This window comes from Struthio camelus, chromosome 1, assembly GCF_040807025.1.
Source record: "Struthio camelus isolate bStrCam1 chromosome 1, bStrCam1.hap1, whole genome shotgun sequence".
NCBI classification, from domain to species: Eukaryota; Metazoa; Chordata; class Aves; order Struthioniformes; family Struthionidae; genus Struthio; species Struthio camelus.
In genome coordinates this window covers 17,898,923-17,908,509 of record NC_090942.1, presented here as the reverse complement: position 1 = coordinate 17,908,509, position 9,587 = coordinate 17,898,923, and positions in this window count along the sequence as shown.

Sequence of the window (9,587 nt, the reverse complement as noted above, 5' to 3'; positions counted from 1 at the left end):
CCCCCCACCCTCAGGGGTTTCTGCCTCTATGCTTCATGCTAGGTGCATGCCTCTTATTTCACTGTCACACAACTCCTAGGAGCCGATCCCCATAGTAACAGGGCAGCGATGCATGAATTTAAAACTGCAGCAGGTCTGAGCACTGCAGCACTCAGCGTAGGTACGTATTCAGCGGCAGGGGATATGCACAGAAGTATATATAGAAGCAATGTGTGCTTGCTTAGCACATTTCGTCTGTGCACAGGTCAGGTAAATGTGGGTGCAAATGTGAGCCCTTCACGTACAGAGCCTGTACACGTGCCATGGCCAATAAGAGTAAAAATGACTGACTAAGGAGTCGGAGACCATTCAAGAGACTGTTCAGTCAAACATGCCTAGCACAGCCTAAAATGATCAGAGGATGATTTCCCAAGTTGTGTTGTTCAAACAGTTTATATTTGCATATTTTCATCAAAGAATATAACCCTTTAAAATGGGATCCGTCATAGCCCTAACATTAATTTGCATGGCAGGGCTGCAAAACTGTGCAGCTAGCACCACTTACTGGCAAAGCTGCAGACAAGGACATTTAACAAACTTATTTTGCCGCCAGCTTCTAGCACAGCAGACTGAACACAAATCTTAGCTCTAGCATTTATATATAATAAATAAATGTAGAACATCATCTCTCCCCTTCCCTGCTGAAAAAAGATAAAGCAAAAAAAAAAAAAAGGAAGAAATTTCCCTCTAAAGCAGCCTCCAAATAGCTTCCAATAGCTAGTGTTCCTTGCAAGAAATAGCTATATGCTTTGGCTCAATCTGTTGTATATATCCTGTGCACTGGTTACACCTCTCCTCTCAATCCTCCCTCTACTGCAATGGGTACAAATCCTCAGCCAGCTTGGGAGCAGGGAGAGGGGTCTGCACCTTTTCTCTCAATTCATCAAAGGGGTGATGTATGTCACTCATGTGGATATGTATTTACATATGCGTATGTGCGCATCTGCCAGGACCATGGATGGGCAGCTCTGTCCATCATTTTTAAAACAGAGAAAGCGAACCTTGTTTGGAGACATTGCCCTCCCCTGAGATATGCTTCATGCTTGCTCAGCTGACACAAAGCTCCGCAGGTCCCACTCGTGGGGGAGATGCCTTCAAAGTCGGTCGTAGTCCTTTAATCATGGCCAATATGTAATACACAACAGTTTTTCTTCTTAACAGAGGGTCTTCACAGGCGCCCGCTAAGCTGTCTCCTGCTCTGGTAGCTGTGATTTATCTGGGAAACGATGAATCAGTTCAGAGGCAGTGTGGTGTCTTCAACTTACAGGCCCCTCTACTGCCCTTCATTGCATTGCTGACCTTGCTTTACAAACATATTCTTTCCAGCCCTGTGCTGTTTGTTTATATTAGATGCCTTTTTTTTAACTCAAAATCCCAGAGGAATAGAAAGCAAAAAAATGTTTAAGCTTCTCAAAAGCTCATGCTTAGGACAGAACTTGTGCCAATTTTGTAAGCTTTTTGGAAGCAGCTGGACATCCCATTTTAGCCCACCGTCCACACAGGTGACAGATCGCTCACTGCTCTCACGGGCGGCTAGGACCCCCGCAGCCCTGCTCCTGCTGGCCGTGCAGGGCTTCGGTCACGGGGCGAGTTTCACTTGTTTCATTCTCTAAATAGAGAGGGGGATTAGGTGCCTGACCTCCAAAGGATATGAAAAGCTCACATTTTCGAGCCCTGTCAATTAGAAGGATCAACTTGAAAAGGAAAATTTGTTCTTTAGCTACACTGGCAGTCCCTTTAATTAGGCATCGCTGAGTACCTTCAGTCTTTGTGATCTTTAGCATTCTTAGCCTGTTGTACTTTATTTACATATTTTTGGACATGTATGTAATTCCTAATTAACAGTAGAGTTTACTCCAGCTATTTCAAGGTGTCACGTACTGTAGATCTTCAGATGTGTTTATTGGATGCCTGCTGAATTTCGATTACTCCTTTAGTCAGTCTGGAAAACCTGCATCCCTTTTTTGGGGTACAGGAACACCTATCAGAGGCACCCAGGGGAAGGTAATCCAGCTTTCGTAAAGTTTCAGCGTGGGAGCGAATGAAAGATGCCTATAAAGTGAAAGCTTTCAGAAGACATTTCTGTCAGGAATTTTTAAAAGAGAATTTGCCTGCAGGGAAATCCGTCTGACAGCAGGCTGTCAAAGGCACATCCCCACCAGGGTGGTCTGCCAGAGAGCCGAATAGCACGGATTGTGTTGGGATTTAAGGAGACTCAGGCAAATGCTATGTTTCTTAAAAGGAAGTGGAAGCTTTTATAACCTTTTCGAAGAGCAGACGTTTGTATGAGAAATGTGAGCCGCAGGGCTCGAATGATAAATCTGAAAAAGGAGGAACCTGAGGAAATAAGGGGTGCTCCTCTAGTTTTGTGTCATTCCCTTGTATTAAACTAAGCTGTCCTTCCAAGAAACGGCTATGTTTTCTGTAGCTCTCTCCCTCCTCTGCACCAGTTTGGCCAAAGTCATTTCTGTTAATGCCTCCACACTGAAATCACACAGCAGACACAGAGGGAGGAGGCAGGAACATGCACCCAGGGATGGGGACACGCACGCAGGGATGGTCTTAGAAGGGCTTAACTGTCACGGAAACACAGCTTTTAAGTATGCTGTTGTGACTTCAGTTTAGCTGGCTCACGGGCGAGTCTAGCGCCTGACTTAGGTGACCCGGATCACCACCTGCAGTAGATACCCACCTCTCTCCATTGACTGCTCAGGAACTCAGTGAAGGAAAAGGGCTTTGTCATATGACTAAAATGCCCAGGTGCAAGTTGAGGAAGGAAAATAAATACTGGCTCTCACCCATAAAGGGAAATTTGTGACTTCCACGACTCCGTGGTGCATGAGTCCAGCCCCTGCAGCCAAATGGGAGAATTTAGCCTTATTTCCCAGCACGTTCTATTTACAAATGAAACATTTAAGAAGCAGCAGCAGCAGAAATCCCTGAAATCCCTGAAATCCAGTTTCTATCTACTCAATTTCTATTTCCCACTTTCAGAGGCAGCAGAGAGGATGTTTTGCAGGGGACAGTCCTACAGAGACAGAGAAATGGAGGAGAAGACTAGAATATTATGTCTCTTCCCTGTCTAGCTTCCCTGATCCTAACAAAACTCTGTTTTATCCTGGCTAGCTTTCTCTGACCTATTTGCCCCGATATTATCCATCAATGTACAATTTTCTGCTCTTTACAGTTAATGATAGCTGTGATCAATATACAACAATAACACCATCTTTCTGAAATATCTGTGCTTTCTGTTCCTCTAGACTCGCTGCCCCTGCTTTCTTAAGTGGGTTGGATTTAACTTTGCCTTAGTAGCTGCTTATCTCTGCTGAGAGAAGGCCTGAGCTTCTACCTCACACTGCCTGGCTCCCACCCTTGCACTAAGAGACAATCATAGAAATAAAACGGGTGAATATTTCTGCACCATCTCTGCAGCTTAGAATACCCCTATTCAGAAGCACTTTAATAAAGTTTGATGAACAGTCCTGCCAAAAGCGCTCTGGAATATCCTCAGATATAAGAGAAAGAATGAGAATATAAATAAGAAGATGTGCAAATGACAAATCCTACCCAGACGTTTATGCAAAATGGAGCTGGAAGGTCTGAACCTTGCAATCTGCCTCCTTCCCCTCTCCCTATTGCTAAAAGGGGGGAGGTCCTGATTAGCACAGGGAGATAAGGGAGGCTGAAACCCCCCCCCCACACACACACACACAGGCTACTGGTCTTAGGCAGCACCCGCTGGGGCTGCGGTGCTATCTGAATAATCCTGCTGAGGTAGTTCTCCATGTCAGAGGATGGGAAGCTGAGAAAAGACTCATTAGCCATAAAGTTCTTTACTACAGCAAATCATCTAAATTCTGTCAAAGGAAAAATGCCCAGACTTCTCACATATATGCAGAGCTGCACCTGGCAGTCACCTGGCAGAAAACAAAACAACTGCCTGGGATGTGAGTGCTGGAAGGAAGGGGCCACCCTTTTATCAGAGTATTTCTGCAGTGTCCAGCAACTAGGAACCTTGGTTTGTGCGTGCGATGATAACACAACTACGTAAATAACAGTGACGGGGTAATAAGAATACTCCTTGTCCTTGATGTGTGGAGACATTAGGATTTGGCAGTTGACATGGTAATTACCTTTAATGAGGAATGCTTCTCAGGCCTAGACTGGCTCCATGAAGTGAAAGCAAGGCCTTGTTTGAGTCGGATACCTCTCTTACCAAAAACCCCAAAATCTGGAGTAGCAAAGCCTAAGTATTACAGCTGAGTGCTAGCTCTAAGCCATCACCTCCTTCTGGGAGGGAGCTAGGTACTGGGTTCTGCTTCTGTTTCTCCACTAAAGTGAAAAATCTTCACCTGGTGGAAGTCTTTGCAGAGCCATGGCGGAGGTTAGCGTCTCTGCATATCCTTCCCTCTGGAGAAGGGAAGGACACATCCCCCACGCTATCTGGAGGCATGCATGATGTCCTGTAGAGATTTTCCATGGATTAAAAAATGGAGAAAGGGGAAGGGGATGGAAGAAAGGCAAATCATTCCTGACCAACCTGATTGCCTCCATGCTGAAATGTCTAGCTCTGCGGATAAGGGGTTTGGACCAACAGAAAACTCATGAGGTTTAACACAGACAAGTGCAAAGTCCTGCACCTGGGGTGAAATGAAACCCTGCAGGTGGGGAACTGACTGAGCAGGCAGCAGTTCTGCAGAAAAGGACCGGGGGGTGTTGGTGGACAACAGGTCATACCTGAGGCGGTGGTGCACCCTTGAGGCAAGGAAGGCTAACTGGGCTGCGTTAGCATGAGCGTAGCCAGCGGGTTGAAGGAAGTGAGAATTTCCCTCTACTTAGAAGCAATAAGGCCACATCTGGAATACTCTATCCAATTTTCATCCCCTACCTCAATGGAAGAGAAACTCTGATAAACTGCAGCAAGTCCAGCATAGGGCCACTGAGATGGTTAAGGGGCCAGAGTGTAAGATCTATGAGAGGAGGCTGATGAAGCTGGGCTGGCCTTAAGAAGAGTAGACTAAGGGGGACTGAACTGCTGTCCACTACTACCTGAGGTGGAAATACTGTCTTCCACCACCACAGAGGAAGCAAATCCAGACTGCTCTCAGAGATGTAGAATGAAAGGACAAGAGGCAATTGTTATAGGCTTCAGTAAAGAAAAGAGCAACTTGACATAAGGAAGAAGAAATTTACAATGAGAGCAGCTATCCACTGGAAAAAGATGCCCAAAGTGGTTGTGGAGTCTCCATCCTTGGAAATGTTCAAAACTCAGCTAGGCAAGGCCCTGAGCTACCTTCTCTGCTTTGATACTTGCTCCGCTCTGAGACCAGAGACCTCCAGAAGACCCTTCCTCTAAATTATTCTAGGATTATGTGATTTTATGAACTGATTTCCCCTTCCCATTTAAAATGATTATTGAATTAAATGATATGACAGGCATTTAGCATCTGAGGATTGGATTCACTTCACAGGGTGATATCACGCCAACAGAGAACACAGTCTTTGCATTGCCAGGCTCCCGCACTACACAGTACCACTCTGTCTTATTCACTATTACGTGCCACTAAACATAAACCTTTGTGAAAATGATATATGGCAGTGAATTTGGAAATACACCTTCTCTCCCATAAAGTCCACATATGACATGCATTATCACAAGAGTTATATGTGAAGATGATGATAAAACATTTTCCAGACAGATGAACTATACAGGTTGTCCTGCATAGCCAAAATATTATTCAGCTGGTTATCAGCATCATGCAACCTTGAGAAAACTCAGCTGACAGGAAATATGTCATATAGTAGCATATATAGAGCCCAACTGCCTAGTTTTTCTTTACATTACAGTGCTCATAATTGTCAATGGAGGGGAAGATCACTGGAGAAAATTAACCAACTGTATCAGGATTAGAACCATTATGTCAACATGTAGAGCTGCATATTTTAGAGCATACTCTAATTAACAGGATATTGCTAAATTGAGGGGTTTTTCTTTTCACAGGAACCCAGACCTCAGAAAGCAGTGTAGCTGCCCAAGCCCTTTCTAGCTGATTTCTTTAATGATATCACACTGCTGACTGGTTTTCCTTAAGGAAAATGAAATCAGTGACATAGGGTCAAATTGCTTCAAGAGAAGATGGTGTTGAACTACAACTGTCTTTAGTAATCTCATTTCTCTGGCATTTGTTTTCTTAGAAGTGTTTCCCCTTCTTGATTACTTGATCGTGTGTATTGAAAGAAGAAAGCTCCCCAATGAAAGGCAAGGTTTCTGGAGGGGATAGGATTTTTTCCCACTAACCCTGGCCAAGAGCAAAATCATCTGAGCTCCACAGGCTCCGGTTTAAGGGCTACTCCTCTGCAGAAGGAAACTCAGGCAGTCTTCCTCTACAGGCATGAGGTTCCATCCGCTCTCTGGGAGATTTGCTTAAAGTTACCTTTAAAATGAATAAGACTTTAAACCGTCAGTGCCAAAGGTACTAAATCAAAGGAAGAGGACTGCTGCTTTGCAGCAGCTGCTAAGCACAGAGGTTTTATGGTCTGTGAAAATATTGTCTGTAGTGCAAAATAGAAAGTATTGTTTAATTGTTGTATTCTCTGCTCCATATTACTTGTATTGAAAGCTGCTTTCTGTAACTGATGTGGTGGCCTGTCTCATGTGCCATCACTGCCTACTGGAGGCTCATTCCCACCGTGCCGCATTTCCTCGGTCACCGGTGGTAACTTCAGCAAACTTTTGAAATTGGGTGTAGGTATCAGGGGAGTTATTTCTGTGGCTGAAACAACAAATCCTCCCACAAATGGATGCTTATCTTGTGCAAATAATCAAGTATTCCTTTTGTTAGTGGTATGAGAGAGGGTGAATGTGAGTGCAATTGCTGCCATAGGGGTACAGTGAGGAATTCATACGCTTCTATAAAAGTCTTCAGCACCTGGGGCAGCTAAGATAGGTGGCTCCAAGAGAAGGAATGCATTCACTATCTGAAATGCAATATGAAGCAATATGGTCAGATAAGTCAGTCCCCTAATCACATTACTGTGTGCTAGAGCTGCTGAGGAGTTATTTAAAATGACTTGAGATTGCAGCTGAGAAAAGCAGCTCTGGAGGAGTAGCCTGGGGAAGAGACTGTGTGTCACAGCTGTCAACCTTGTCCTCTTCTAGAGGGAAAAAAGCAGAAATAACTCCCTGAAATAAACACAGCACCCAGGAGAGTCTGTCTCCAGGACTAATGTGACCTGCGTGCCACCACCTGTGCAGTGACCAGCCACCTTCGCCCTCCCCGGTGCCGTGGGCGCAGTGCGGAGGTTTGCAATGGGAGCTGTTGGCTGGAAATGCTGGGGTCCCCAGTGGGCCCCACCAGCCCGGGCTCTGGGAAATGAGCCACGCTGAGGCTACATGAGCAATGCAGTTTTCTAACCACCAATTACTATTCTCAGGGCTTCTCAACTGTGAAGATTTGTGCCAGCAACTCCGCTAAAGCTGACACTAAGTAGCAGGAATTCGACACTTTCCCTCGGCTATCCGAGAGGGAGGATGTTCTTTAGTTAAGGGAAACTCCGTTCTTGGCTTTAAATGTTGTTTCTGTTCCATGTGTGACCAATGGCAGATGTTTAGCAGCAGCTTTGGCCTGGGGTTCCACCATTTCTAAAACAAAGGTGACAATATTTTTGACATCAAGATGCTGCATGTCTACATGAGTGTTACAGCTTTGAGATCTGCAGATGGAAGAGAAAAGAAAGATGTTGTTTTTATTAGGACTTCAACTTCACTGTACAGACCTTATAAAGCAGGCACCAGGAAAGTATTAACAAGAATATTTGCTTTCTAGATGTTACCTTACAGAGTAATTTTGCTATCTGACCCTGCTAGTACATATGAGTCTTCACTATTCAAGGAGGGACATTTGGGAATGTCCTCAGCCAGCCAGGAAGTTTGGATTGCTCCTGTTCGTTCCCCTCAATATGAAGACATGTCCGAGCCTATATTTTTCCTGGGACTTTACTGAATGGGTCAATCAAGCATAGACTATTTAGCTAGTGTTATTTACTAATAGCCATTCAAAGCCTCCTTCTTGCCCCTAAAGGGGTGCTGTTCTGCCTCAAATTGCTCTAGCACTTTAATAACAACACCTCTCAACTGGAGATTAATGCATCCTGTCTCATACACATGAAAGGATGTGTTACCACCCATGCTGCTGTGAGCGTTCTAGCTCAGCAAGGGCATGAAGATTTAAGCTGTCTGGGTAAGCAGTGGGCTCTGCACTATGTCAATATAATGTGGTATTTCTGATAGTGTGTTTTTATCCATTTCACAGTTTTGTCAGTGCATGGCGTACTTCTTTCTCTGTAAACCCCTGATGGGTGCAAAAAGAAAGGAGAGAGCAGAATTACTTACACATAGAGATATTATTAGGGGTGAAATTAATGAGAACATTAAGGTCAAGAAGACTCAGAGAGACTGGAAGGAGAACCTCCTGTTACTGAAATTTGATTTGACTGTTAGTCTCCCAAAGGGAGTCGCCCGAAGACAGCACTGGCAACTTCATCCCTCGAGACACTGAAAACAAAACTAGATCATGAGAACTGCTGGAAAAATACTTTTTATACAATATTTCTCTACTGCTGGGGAGTGATACATTAACCCCTGGGGACGTGTGCACCCCTGTCCCAGAGAAGTTGCAGGGGTAGCTGTGTCCACCCAGGGGCCCAGGAGGAGCCCGGAGGGAGAGGACCCCCAGCAGCGTTGGAGGTCCTCTCCCGCAGCCTGGTGGGACAGGGCCCAGATGGAGCTGCCAGCTCCTTGGGCCTGACCCAGTCTGTGAAATTTCAGATTTCAGCCTTAAGGTGTTCTCGGAGGATTTTGGCTGGAACAAAAGCCGAATTCAATGGGTGCTTTCCCAGGTGTAACTGACCACAATAGGGTAGTCAGCCCCCAAAGATAACTCAACCACTGCCATTCAATGCACCACTGGTCGGGGTGAGATATCAACTCACCATCAACACATTTTTAGGATAGCAAACTGCCCACTGCTTATTTCCCAGTGAATTATATTTCCCACTGGATCCCCCGCATTCACAGTATTCAGTTTTTAAGGGAGTTATTTCTCTTTTATGTTGCTACTAGAAAGCAGGAGGAAATAGACTACCAAGTACATTTTTCCTTGTAACTCAGAAGTATTGGTTAACTGGTGAATACCATAGAAATAGTTAAATATTGAAAGCCCGGCTACTGTTTTTGATGGAAATTTGTAAGAAAGTGAGCTTGCCAGACCTTAAAAATTGTGAATTGTAGGAAAAAATAATACCAAGGGTATTATTTTCATATGCTTCCATGCAAAAACCATAGGCTGATAAAATGCACACAAAACAAGTTAAATAGCTTATCACCATGGCAATCCCATAATCTTCACCCCGCGTTCATAGTAAATGTATGCTTAAACTGTTTGCTACAGTTTCTTTGCTAGCAAAATCAGCCTCTGCTCTTTACAGCCAACTGGCGTTCCTGTCCTTCCAGTGGCAATGCTGATGTGGCGAGCAGAGAGGTTATTGCA